Source organism: Carassius auratus, chromosome 31 (assembly GCF_003368295.1).
Source record: "Carassius auratus strain Wakin chromosome 31, ASM336829v1, whole genome shotgun sequence".
Taxonomy (NCBI): Eukaryota; Metazoa; Chordata; class Actinopteri; order Cypriniformes; family Cyprinidae; genus Carassius; species Carassius auratus.
Genome location: NC_039273.1, coordinates 11,617,564 through 11,630,146, shown reverse-complemented (window position 1 = coordinate 11,630,146; position 12,583 = coordinate 11,617,564). Strand labels below are relative to the sequence as shown.

Genomic DNA, 12,583 nt, shown 5'->3' with positions numbered 1-12,583 from the left:
TTGAGAAAAACGTTTTTGAAATAATAATACAACTTAAAATAATAAATGTTGTCTTTTAAATATTTTAAAATGTAATTTATTGTGGTGATGGCAAAACTGATGTTCAAAAGAACAGCATTTACTTGAAATAGTATTATTATTATTATTATACAATAATGTTTGACCAGTTTAATGCATTCTTGCTGAAAATGTAGTAATTAACTTACTTAATTAATGCATATTAAACACATTCCTTACTAATTATTAATAAGAAGCAAATTATGAATTTATTGAGGCAAAAGTCATTGTTAATGGTTTGTTAATAGTGAGAATTTGACCTTGAAATAAAGTATGTCCAATAGCAACTTTCATTTCTCTTATTTCCCAAAAATTCTTATTTTTATTTTTATTTTCATTTTTATAATAGCTTGTTTGTGATAATAACTTGCAACGCATGTGTTATAGTTAACAGCAAAATGCTGACGCAAACTCATCTCATGAGAGAGGGATGTTTATCCTGGTATGATTGTCATGGGTAGTTTACAACCAATTAAGCAATCACGTTTGTCAGTAAAGACAATCACAGAGATTACTGTCTGTAATCACCAGTTCCTCAAAACATCCTGCCTTAAATGAACATACACTCCTACACACACTCCCCTACATGTTCAGCGCAGGGTTTATATGAAACTATACCAAAATGCAGTATTATAGAACAACTGAGATATCATTTCAACATGACCTTTCAGTTCGGTCCATCTGTGTTGTTATAGTTTCTGACTAATCTGAACATCTTAGCATTGTCTGACAAATCACCTGTACAAATATGAGGAAACAGCATACTGTATATCAGGTGCGGTGGGCCAGTATGTGTGGGACCGGTGGGAGTGGCAAGGCGCCAGGCTGCCCTTATCAGCCCCTACGGCCCAGTCACCACTCCCGAGAGACGGTCGGGGAGGGAGCGAGGAGTCCCTTTGTTGTTTTCTCTGATCTACGACTGGCCTTTATGGCATGCTCTAGATCACTATCACTGTGGGAAAGACAGAAAGAAGGCCCAGGGAGGGTGTGCGTGTGTGTTTATGTGTGTGATCAACTGAACAACCTCTGCCTTTGACTCTCCGGCAACTATCGCAGGGCCTGCTGCCGCTGATATTGCTCATAAAGAAGCTCCCAGTCAGCTGCAGGGATGCAAGTGGATGATAAGAGTGAACTTTGACCTCTCGGTTCAGCAGTCACACTAGCAACAACAGACATCAATGAAGTCATGAGGTATGTCGACCCATTATAGGCAATATATGTCAGAACCAATCGAAACTATGTTTATCTTGTCATCTGAACTGTGAACATCTTATGATATTAAATGCAAATACATTTGGACAATTAGATACATGAATGAAAGTCTGGCAGGAATAGCGTCTTCTTGTAAACTTAATAGCCTGTGATAATAAAAACATAAATTACATGTTCATAAATATTTTTAAGAGGCATACTTCACCAACAAATGGAAAAATCTCATAATTTACTCGCCCTCTTGCTGTCCGAAATTTATATGGTTCTTCTTATTCAGATGAACGCAAATGAAGATTTATAAATATAAGCCATAACTGTGAGTCCATATAAATGTTACCGCTTCTAAAACACACAGTGTGAGTATTCTGTTTTCTGTTGTGAGTAAGAAAATATAAATGTTTTCAACATTTTTTACTTAACTGTCATATTTAGGTTCATGAGTTCATGCTTGACATAAACTTCTGCATATTTTGAAGCTTGATGTAATCGCATTGTGGAACTCAAGTAAGCAGTGATGTCCTCAGTGCTTCCACATCACTTCTTGTGTGAGATTCACAACAAAGCGAATAGTTTATAAAGTTTAAAATATTAACATTTATGTATTATCGTTTTACTTCAAAATACAATTGATGAACTCCGTGTCACAATGTGTCTTGCAGCGAGCACGCAGGAGGCACATATAAACTTAAAGAGCCACACAGATGGGAAATCAAAAATTACCTGTATTACAGTGTATGATGTAGCTGTCCATCAGTGTAAACAATGTGCAAAGTAATTAAACCAAAAAGTACACGATTTATAAAGTTATTGGCTTCTAAAGTAAGGAGTCGACTCTGAATCGCTGAAACGAGTCGTTATAGATTTCAAATCTTTTGCCCATCTATATGTACGTCACTAGGAACACTTTGCATAATAATCTCCGCCTACCGTCTTGGGAGAAACGGAACTCTGACCTGCCCCACCCCCCACACAGACGCTCTGGTTGCATCATGTCGAAGAGATAGTGTGTTTTTAATTGTAAAGGCAAGTTTGTTTTATTTTCACTGCCAAAGAATGAAGATCAGAAGAACCAATGGCTAAAATTAATTTTTACCACAATACCAGAGAGCAGTACAACAAATCCCTTTTGTTGTGTTCACAACATTTCACTGATGACTGCTTTTCTAATCTCAGTGAGTACAAGGCGGGATTTTCAAAGCGTTTGGCCATAAAAGAGGGTTCATTACCAACTTTATTTAGACCAACAAGCATCTCCGAATCACAACGCAAAGTATCATTAGGAAGTTATGTGTTTGTTTTCTCTCGAGCGTCTTATCAGTATGTGTGCTGTCTGCAGCCTTTGTCTGTGTTGATCTTCATTTACAAACACGTCATTAAAATGAAGTGTAACAAGTGCTGCTAACAGATATTCTGTGATAAAGTAATCCATATGAAAACAACGCGATGTCTGTTTTTCACGTCTCCCTTCATTATATCTAATGTGACCACGCCCTGCGCTGAACGCGCTATTCAGATTCAAACTGAAGCGCGTGGCTTGAATACACCCACACAGAAGAAAAAGCAGCGAGACTGTTCAAGTTTATTTTACTGTTTGCTTCGCGATGAGAGGAATAAGACATAATTCACCCCAAAAAGATGCTAACGCATTGTTTACCGTGAAGTTGTGTGCCGAACAACCAATCAAATCTGACTATGTTAGTTGACCAATCAGAACACAGTATGCTACCCAAAGGTGGGGTTTAAGGAAACTGAATCTTTTGAACAGCTTCACGCGAACCGTTTGGGGATGTCTGAGAATTGAGGTAATTTTAAAATGATATTTTGACAAAATGACAATGTTTTTTAACCTTGGATGGATTTAAACCTATTGTACAGGACTTATAAACAGTGATAGGAAGCTTAGAATTTTCATCTTACTGGCTCTTTAAACAGTTTTTAATGAAAGAAAAACGCAAGAGATATTCCAACAAAGAAGGCTGCAAAAACACATTTAACCAAATAGTGAACACATATACCCTCCAAAGGAACAACTGAACAAGTAGGAATTAAATACAGGGGATAATTACCAAACACAGGTGCAAGGAAATCTTAATCAAAATAAACTATGAAAGGAACATGACCAAATACACAGGAAGAAACATACACGGAAACACATGAAGAACTACGGGGGCAAAACGGGTCAAAAAGTCTGACACTCAGTAATATGGACTACCGCTGTGTTTGTTTGGCATTCACATACAGTTGAATTAGCCTATATGATGTAGAGAGTGATGAGGTATATACATCTCATAGACATGTATAATATTTCTACAAACCTGCATTTATGTTCATCTGAAGAAAGAAAGTAATATACATGAGGGTGAGTAAATAATGAGAGACCTTTCTTTTTGGGTGGAGTTTCCCTCTAACAGAAAAAAAAATAACAAACTAGAACCAATTTCCACTTCTCCGTGAAGCTGAATAATAGACAATATATATATATTTTTTTGTAATTTTTTTTTTTTCAATTGAATATTGACATAGCTTTGGATCCACATCTCGACCTTTGACATCTTACCAGCAATCGTCCTAAAATTCTACATGGCCTCTGGGTAATGAAAGCAGTATAGTTAGTACCAAATTGATTTTATTTTTGATTTTGCTTTGTTTTTTCAGAGTTGGAAGCCAATGTGCCCAGACAGGAAAGCTGACCATTCTCCCCCAATACCATAAACATGAGCCGTCTGTGGCCGTGAGGTCATCTAGCAATCTGTAGAAGGTTGGGCTGGTAGCTGAGTCATAAATGAGTTCATGCAGGTGCTGTCAGAGAATGAGGGTAAATCACCCCTCACTCATATGACCTCAGCACCCCACGCACTCAATTAAAGACCTAATGAGTCACCCAGCCAACCAGGTTAGACATGCAATAAATGAATAAGGCTGCACTGGCACCAGTGATGTCACCTGTATTTGAAAATAAAATGATAGGGCCACAAAACCATCAGGGCACTGGAGACCAAGTTTAAGTCAGCTGAACTTTAAACCGCATAGAGAAGCTGGTCTGGAGTCGCTGACAGCTTGGGTTATTGTGTTATGGGGGTTGACACTTATGATCATAGTTGTTTTTGCTACATTCAGACTCTTAAATGATACTCAAGGGACCCACCCTGGACGGATGAAAATAATTTACAATGATGTGTGAGCTACAACAAGAGGAGTGATCAGAAAATAAAATGTGTCATTTCCAAGAGCAATGGAGAGTACCAAGACTTTTACAGGTCTTATGTGCCCTGAGCACAAAGTTAACCTCTGATGAAGTGAGAACATAAATTTGACTCACACAGACTTAGGAAAGAGAAGGTGATTACTTTTTAAGTGTTAATACTAAAAAATCTTCATGTCTGGCTTAATGTGATGTAAAATTTTTAACCTTAGTTAATACACAAGCTAACAATAAATAACATTTAAAAAGCATTTATTTATCCAAATTTAGTAATCATTAATTGATGAATGTTAATATACTGTTATGCTTGGCTAACTCATGTTTATTCAAATTGCATTGTTTATTGTAAATATATATATATATATATATATATATATATATATATATATATATTAGAACATGAACATATATATATATATATATATATATATATATATATATATATATATATATATATATATATATATATATATATATATATATATATATATATATATATAAAATAAAATCTTCTTTTGTCTTCCACAGTCATACAGGTTTCGAATGAAATGAGGGTGAGTAAATTTTGACATTATTTTTGGATTACCTGTCCATTTAGCATTAATCAAGATAATTGCTAGTTTGTGTTAACTAGTGCATTAACTAATGTTGTCCTATAGAACCTTATTGCAAAGTAGGGTTATGATATTGTAAACGATATAGCATAGTATGTATAATAAAAACATTTTTAAAAAATGATAAAAACACAACAAGATTACTAAAAAATTCATATTAAAATAAAAACAGAAAACATAAAAATTAATTCTCATTGAAAAAATTTATATATATATATATATATATATATATATATATATATATATATATATATATATATATATATATATATATATATATATATATATATATATATATATATATATATAACACAAGTATATCAATGATACTAAAATAACAATATTGTAAAGTGTTACCAATATGATTATAGTTTGATGCAGTACACAAAAAGTATTTGGTCTTATTTTGGTCTACTCCATTGCAAGCACATTTTAGCCATCCAAACATTAGTCTTAAACCGCATAGTATGTCCGTTATGTTACCCCATACAGGACATCAGCTGTGCAGAAGCAGAAGACATGCAAAAATTACAAAATAAGCTGTTGGATTTGCATAGGCTGAGTGTCGTTGCTTAAGGCAGAGTATAGCGACCTCCCACCAGCTCAACCTGAGGCAAAAGCTGCATGACAATAGCAGGACTGGTCTGTAATGGGCTGCCTGACAGGAGAGCTCACCTCCTGGGGCTTCATCAGAATGTATGGTAGGGAGAGGCACGGGCCTGAGGTGAACACACCCTGTACGAAAACTGCAGGCTACTCCGCTCAACAAGGAACCTGCTGTTCTTGCCTGTCAGCAGTGATCTTAGGCATCATGCTAAGAAGTAACCATGTCCTGCCTTGTAAATTCATTTTTAAATTGGTAGGGGGTTGACACGTGTAGTTTACTGGTCAGATACTATATGTCCCTCTTGTGTGACCAGGAAAAGCATAAAAACTGTAACCTGACTTTGTAAATGTTGAGTAAACCAGAACTAATGAGCCTTGGGTCTACGCAAGTGTGCAGTAAATCGACATTCTAACTACTAACAACATCCACTTTAGAGGGTGTTAATGTTTCACACCTTGAGACCAAGAGCCTGTGATGAAACAGCTTCCTTTTGCAAACACTCACACCCATCTCCCCTGGTGAGTGTTACTCAAGATTTTTAAAGACCTAGGGCTGTCTTATTTCCCAACAAGGAGGTGCTTGGTTGGTCGGTTGGACTGTTCTTCCTCCAGATTCGATTTCTGGACATGTACGGTACATGGTAAAATCCTGAGACCCAAGTCGTGAGAAAGGTGCTAATCAGGAAGCTTTTTTTTTCAGTAAATGTGTCCAAAAGATGTAGGGTCAGTACGTGCTGTAAGTGTTAAAATCCGTGTTAAAAATTCGGTGTAAACGCCCAATACAGGAACGGTGACTTCATGCACATGCGTAGTACATGTTAGGTATGTAGACATGAGCAGTACGTGTCAATTTTAAAGGCAAGCACAAACAACCATACACAACAATAGCAGAGTTAGTTGCTGCTCAAGAGATTGTTAACGCTTCTTCAGCAAAGTGTGGATTTACTTCACCAATATTACAATCAACAGCGGAGATGCATACAACATATAATTGTGACTTCCCTACAAGTACTGTGACAGCACCAACTACTGGCCTTGCATACTTAATACAGCGTTTTTGTCCAGATATATGTAAATGCTAACTATTTAGAAAAAAATGTTGTTTACATGTGAAACGTTTTAAAAACGCAAGGGGAAAACTTTTCCATTATTGACTACATTGTTGACGTGTAAACGTAGTCAGAATCGCATTGGCCTCAAAAAACACCCGTAAAAATGAGTATCTGGTCTTGAATTGCTCTTTTTGAGTATGTATGAAATAAATATTAAATAATTTTATTTAGCAAGGATATCTTAAAAATATCTTTAACTACATATGAGCCACCACAGCTCTTTTTTATGTCGTAGATTCAACAATGGTGCTGCACCATTGCAAAATTGGTATAGCGGCAAACAAAGAGTATGTACCAACCATTAATTTGAAACAAATATCATTTGCTTCCAGTATTTGTTAAAAGATATTAGATCTCAGCTGAGAATATATATAGACTGATTAATCAGTTTTGTTCAGTGAAAGAAACATTCTTGGTACTTTTCAACGTGTACTATCAGGTTTCTTTGATATGTTGCAAAAAAGTCATTTCACTGCTTTTTGTTGATGCTAATCAGCCAGTCCAAACATTGCAACAGTCTTGAAGTGGAGCCCATGTAAGAGTCCAAATCAGAGTACACATACAACTGATGAGCAAACACAAACCTAAAGTCAAATCTTGTGAGACAAGCTACACAGTCTATATCAGCAACAAAGACATGTTTCAATATCATTGTTGGCATGATAGAGAGAAATAGAGAGGTTTGTTGACCGAGGGGATCGGAATGGCAAACAGACAGAGCGTCTTGGACCCCGTCCCACATCTGTCTCGTATGCTTTGCCTATTGGGCTGCAAGATTTAAGGGATTGGCCTCTCTCAAGAGGGCTGAAGCCAGCCTTTATCTTCAACCAACACAATGTGATAAAAGGTTGTAATTAGCAGTACAGCAAACATAAAAGCCTGAGCTGAGTGCAGTGGAACCTTGGCCATTCGGGGTATTACAGGTTTGTATGTGTGTGACCCTTTTGCCCATCTGAACTAATCTGAAATGCAGAGACAAACCAGTAGAAGAACAGACAACAGACAAACCAACCAAGAGACCCAGAATGAGTCTCTCCGACCTCCCACTCTGATCCTTTGGAAGTTTCACAGTATTAACATGCTAATATCGACAGCGTTTCCAACTAAGAAGCATTGAGTCAGGGAACACCTTCCATGCTGCTCATGATCAATGAGGAATCTGTACAGCCTGTTTGAGATTTATAGAACATTACAGTGTAAAATATCAAATCCACATTTAAAATGACATCCTATTAAGGGTTAAGCTGTCAAAAGAAACCAATATGATATACCAATATATGGTATTTACTGTGGTAGCTAGATTAAACATTTTGGACCAACAATGTCAGCAGTGGCAAGTCAAACATTTTAATTGCCAATGAGTAGGTCTCTCTATTATATTATTTTATTTTATTATTATTTATTTTATTTTTACTCTGTAGTCCTTTTTAAATGGTAACATTATCTTTGAAAACAATTCTATTGTTTGAAGTATTGCCATACATATATAATCCATACACATTGACATGAAAAGATAGATGGTTATTGCACTGTTTTATTTTTGGACAATTACTATGGATAATTATTGTTAATATCCTTTTATATGAAGGGTCACTCAAAGCAAAAATCAGAGGAAAATAAAGAAGATTTAAAAATATATGCAATACTGCAACCAATTGCTTGTTCACAATTTTATTCAAACATTGCCAATCTCAATTATATATGTATATAATATGCATATAAATATATATGTATATAAAGGATTTTTATGTAAGAGCAATAAAGTGTTAGTTTACTAAAGAGACTTTTAAATCAACAACCACAACAAAATGTATGTTTACAAAAATAATGAATGTATTTCTCTTGCAAGGATTTGTATTGAATTTTTTTTTTAATGAGCATAGCTGCTCATTTAAGGGTAACTGAAGTGCACTTTCACAATATAGTTGACAACTTCTTTGTAAAATGAGGCAACAGTGCTGTGCTGAAATGAGTAAAGTGCTTAAGAGGTCCTTTAGCCCATGGAGGGTCTGTGAGAGCACAGTTTCCCCACTTTCCCTATTGCTTTCCTATGAAGGTTTTTTGAGTAAAGGGGCACCACTTTGAAACAAAAATGCCAGAAGGAGGGAAAAAAGTAACAAAGGTTTATTCTCTCAATTGCCTGATCGAAAGGTTTCCCCTTCCACACTACAATAAACTCACATAGAAACATGACTATTCTGAGCTAAATTAGCATTCAGACAAAAGCCAGTCCATGTACAGCTCAAGCTTCACACACTTTACAGTCTATCAGGCCAAACCAGAGTTTCATTCGCTTTCCCTAAAGACCCAATTCTTTACATCTCTATGGGGCAACTCATTAGCTAAGTAGAAACTCCTCTTTTCTTATTGCATCTTTGTCTTTTGTGGTAATGTCAGCTTTTGTCTTCTTTAAATGGTCCCAAACAAGGCCCATTTTCTGGTTAATACATATTTACAGCCATGTAAGGTTTTTGTGGGGATCCTGTAATTTTATTTTTGAGGGTGTCATTCCCTGAGCAATAAAATCATTAACAAGCTGTTGAGGGGTAATTGTTTAGCCATTTTAGTTTTGTTTCTGCAGACTTCAATGAGTCTGTAACATTTTAGGTGACAGATGGCCAGACAACACAAGCTAACTTTAGCAACCAACTTTAACCCCAAATTGACTTAAGAACTAATGTGCTAGAGATGAAGCTGGAATGAACATAAAATGAATCTTAAAAAACGTGCTGCAAAGACTAGATGGCAGATTAATACAAACATGCTTGTAAATTGATATCCGGATATCCTATAAAAGTCTGAAATCATTTCTATTCAAGAAAAAACAGTTTTTTTGGGAGATGCTAGATATCTGAGTCAAATACATTTTGAAGACAGCATGTGCTTTAATATATACATAAATATTACAGTAATTCTTAAGATTCACCTCATGAGTTCAGCACGGCAGCAAGATGCAAAGATGCAGATGCCAAATTTCACATTTTCTGTCCCGTCTTGTCCTGTCAAAAATGACAGCTACACTGTCTGAACAAACAGATCTGATTTCAAAACAAGTGAGGTTTATGTGTGAATGAAGCATGAAGTTGTATAGAAACGACAGTTTCAGTCACACTTTCTTTTAAGGTCCAGTTCTCGCTATTAACAAGCCATTAACTATGCTTTTTGCCTCATTCAACTCACAATTTTCTTCTTTTAATAGTTATTAAAGACATTAGGTATTGGGTAGGATTAGATGTGTAGAATATGGTCATGCCGAATATGTGCTTTATAAGTATTATTAAACAGCCAATATCTTAATATCAAGCAGGCTAATAAGCAACTACTTAATAGAGAGAATTGGTCCATATAATAAAGTGTTACCACAGTTTCACTACATCAGTATTACACAAAGAATATCAGAAGCAACTTTTACTGTACCCAGGGTCACATTAACATCTACAAGCTTGGACACCACCATTGTTCATGGCCTGATGACATAGTCTTGCTATCTGTCAGTCTTTCTGTTTTCTAACCCCCTTTCCTTTTACAGTAGACTATTGGGTGAGGGGTCATAAACTGAATGAAGAGGGCATCTGTGGTGATCCGTGAAAGGGGACGAGGAGAGAACAAAAGATGGATTCCTCTTGGTCACAAAGGAGACAGACACAAGGCCTGAAAGATTGCCCAAACCATCTACTGTCGACAATGACAAGTTTCTAAGAACAAGCGAGGATAAGGGGGGATCGGTGGGAGATAAGCTGTGGTCCTGAGCAGAGATTTGAGCATGAGCCGCTAATTCCACTCTGCTTAGCACACAATTAATTTCTCTCTCTGCCAGTGTAGCCTTGCTCCAAATGAGCTCAGAGACTTTTAACCCAATCTTAAATGATCAAACAGTGGGCTGAACAGATGCCACAAGACAAAAAAAAAATTATAATAATAATACAAATGCTCAATGAAAGGTATAAGAATCTATCTAAAAAAAGAGAGAGAAAATTAATGGTCAAAACTTTTTTACTCAGAAATTATTTAGATTCAAAAATAATTACAAGGAAATGGCAAGTATCACATTGAACTGAAACATGACATTTTAAACTAGAACTGAAATAGTATTTTCTTGCAAAACAAGTAAATTAAACTGTTTTATAAAATATTTTTTTTACCGACAATAGCTCATGTTTGAACTACTACCTTTAATATTACCAAACTTTTTACATTTTGACTTTTGGCAGCTGGTGTAATATTGTCTCTTGTATCATTTATGCTTAATATTACAACATTTGTATAAGAAGTTTAAGATTACTCTCAGCGCACCCTAATGAGCAGGATGGAGAGATTTATCAGTGGTGTTCCCAAAGTTGTTAACAAATCTATACAATGTATGCATGTAGCGTAAAGATGTCACTTTTGTTGAAAATGTTTTGTTGACATGATTTGGATTTCCTGGGTCTAAATCCTTGATTTGGGGAGCAGAGGAAATTCTTTGTCACAAAAAGCAACAATATAGCTACCCATGCTGAAAACGATGCCCCTGCTGACTTTTACATGGCAGTCAATGTAGCAAGAAGCTAATGCTCCAATAGGCTTAGTGAGTAACAAAAGTATCCAGCCTCTGAGAGAGTCAGCCAATATTCCTGGGCCTATTAAAGCACCTGCTGGTTGCCCCAGTGGCTCAGGAACTCCTCTCTTCCGATGGACAGCTCAGGGGTCTAGATTAGACACCTGCAGCGCAGACATCCTCCGGGCTTCCTTCTCTTTAAGGACACCCCACAGGATATCATGTCCTATATCTACAACCCTATAGCTACACTCAAAAATTAAGAAGATATGTCCCTCCCCCCATTATACCTCATTCTTTGGCATTTCACATTGGTGCTCAAAAATGAATTGTTTCTGAAAACTTGAACATTAAGAACTGAAGGTGTGCTGAAATATAGCCCCACTCGGAATTATAAAGAAAATTCCATTATCGTTTACTCAACCCCATGTTTCAAACCCATATTTCTCAAATCTCAAATTTGGGAAAAGCTTATTACAGAATAATTAAAACACAAACAGGTATTCTTGAACAATGGCACGGCATCTTGTCTTTAAGATAATGACTGGCGGTTCAGTGGCTTATGAGTTATATTCCACAGCAAATCAATTGGCCACTGGGGTCCAGAGATAAGATAGTACTAGTTTGTGCCGGCCAATGCACATAACCCCGCTTCCATCAATCTTTGTCCCCTGACTCTCTCACAAGGCACACACTGCTTGATTCCTCTATCAAACGCTCCTCAGTGAACAAAGACAACAGATGCTGTTATCAGCGTTCTGCTTGAGGCTATTCAGTTTAGGCCACTATTCAGATCTTTGAACATAAATACAGATTTTTACACCATAGAATGTAAGCACTCTGACTTATTCAAATTGCCAATACATTTTAGGCCTATATAAAACACTAATTATAGACCTATTGTAGAAAATTGAACCCCATTTTTTATTATTATTATTTTATTTTATTTGTTTTGCACATGGTCACACTGCTAAATGACTGCTTTTCCTGAATTTAGAATGGGTACTTTTCAAAGATAATTTATGTAATATAATCATATGCATATCTGGACATTATAAGTGAAGTGGCAAACAAATATACAAATATAATTTATTACAATACACTTTATTTGTCGCAATATTGTTATACTATTATGTAAGTTGTATATTATTTTAATATATTTTATTTTTTATAATTGCATTATTATTATTATTATTATTATTATTATTATTATTATTATTATTATTATTATTATTAAATCATT

The 12,583-nt window shown here is 35.7% G+C and overlaps 1 long non-coding RNA gene across 1 annotated transcript; it reads left to right on the top strand.

Moving 5' to 3' along the window:
- The first annotated feature begins 281 nt into the window (after positions 1-281).
- On the top strand, positions 282-11,707 carry LOC113050550 (uncharacterized). Its single transcript, XR_003276778.1, has 4 exons — positions 282-1,248; positions 3,925-4,608; positions 5,000-5,025; positions 10,333-11,707. It is a non-coding gene; the product is annotated as an uncharacterized LOC113050550 (long non-coding RNA).
- Positions 11,708-12,583: the final 876 nt, after the last annotated feature.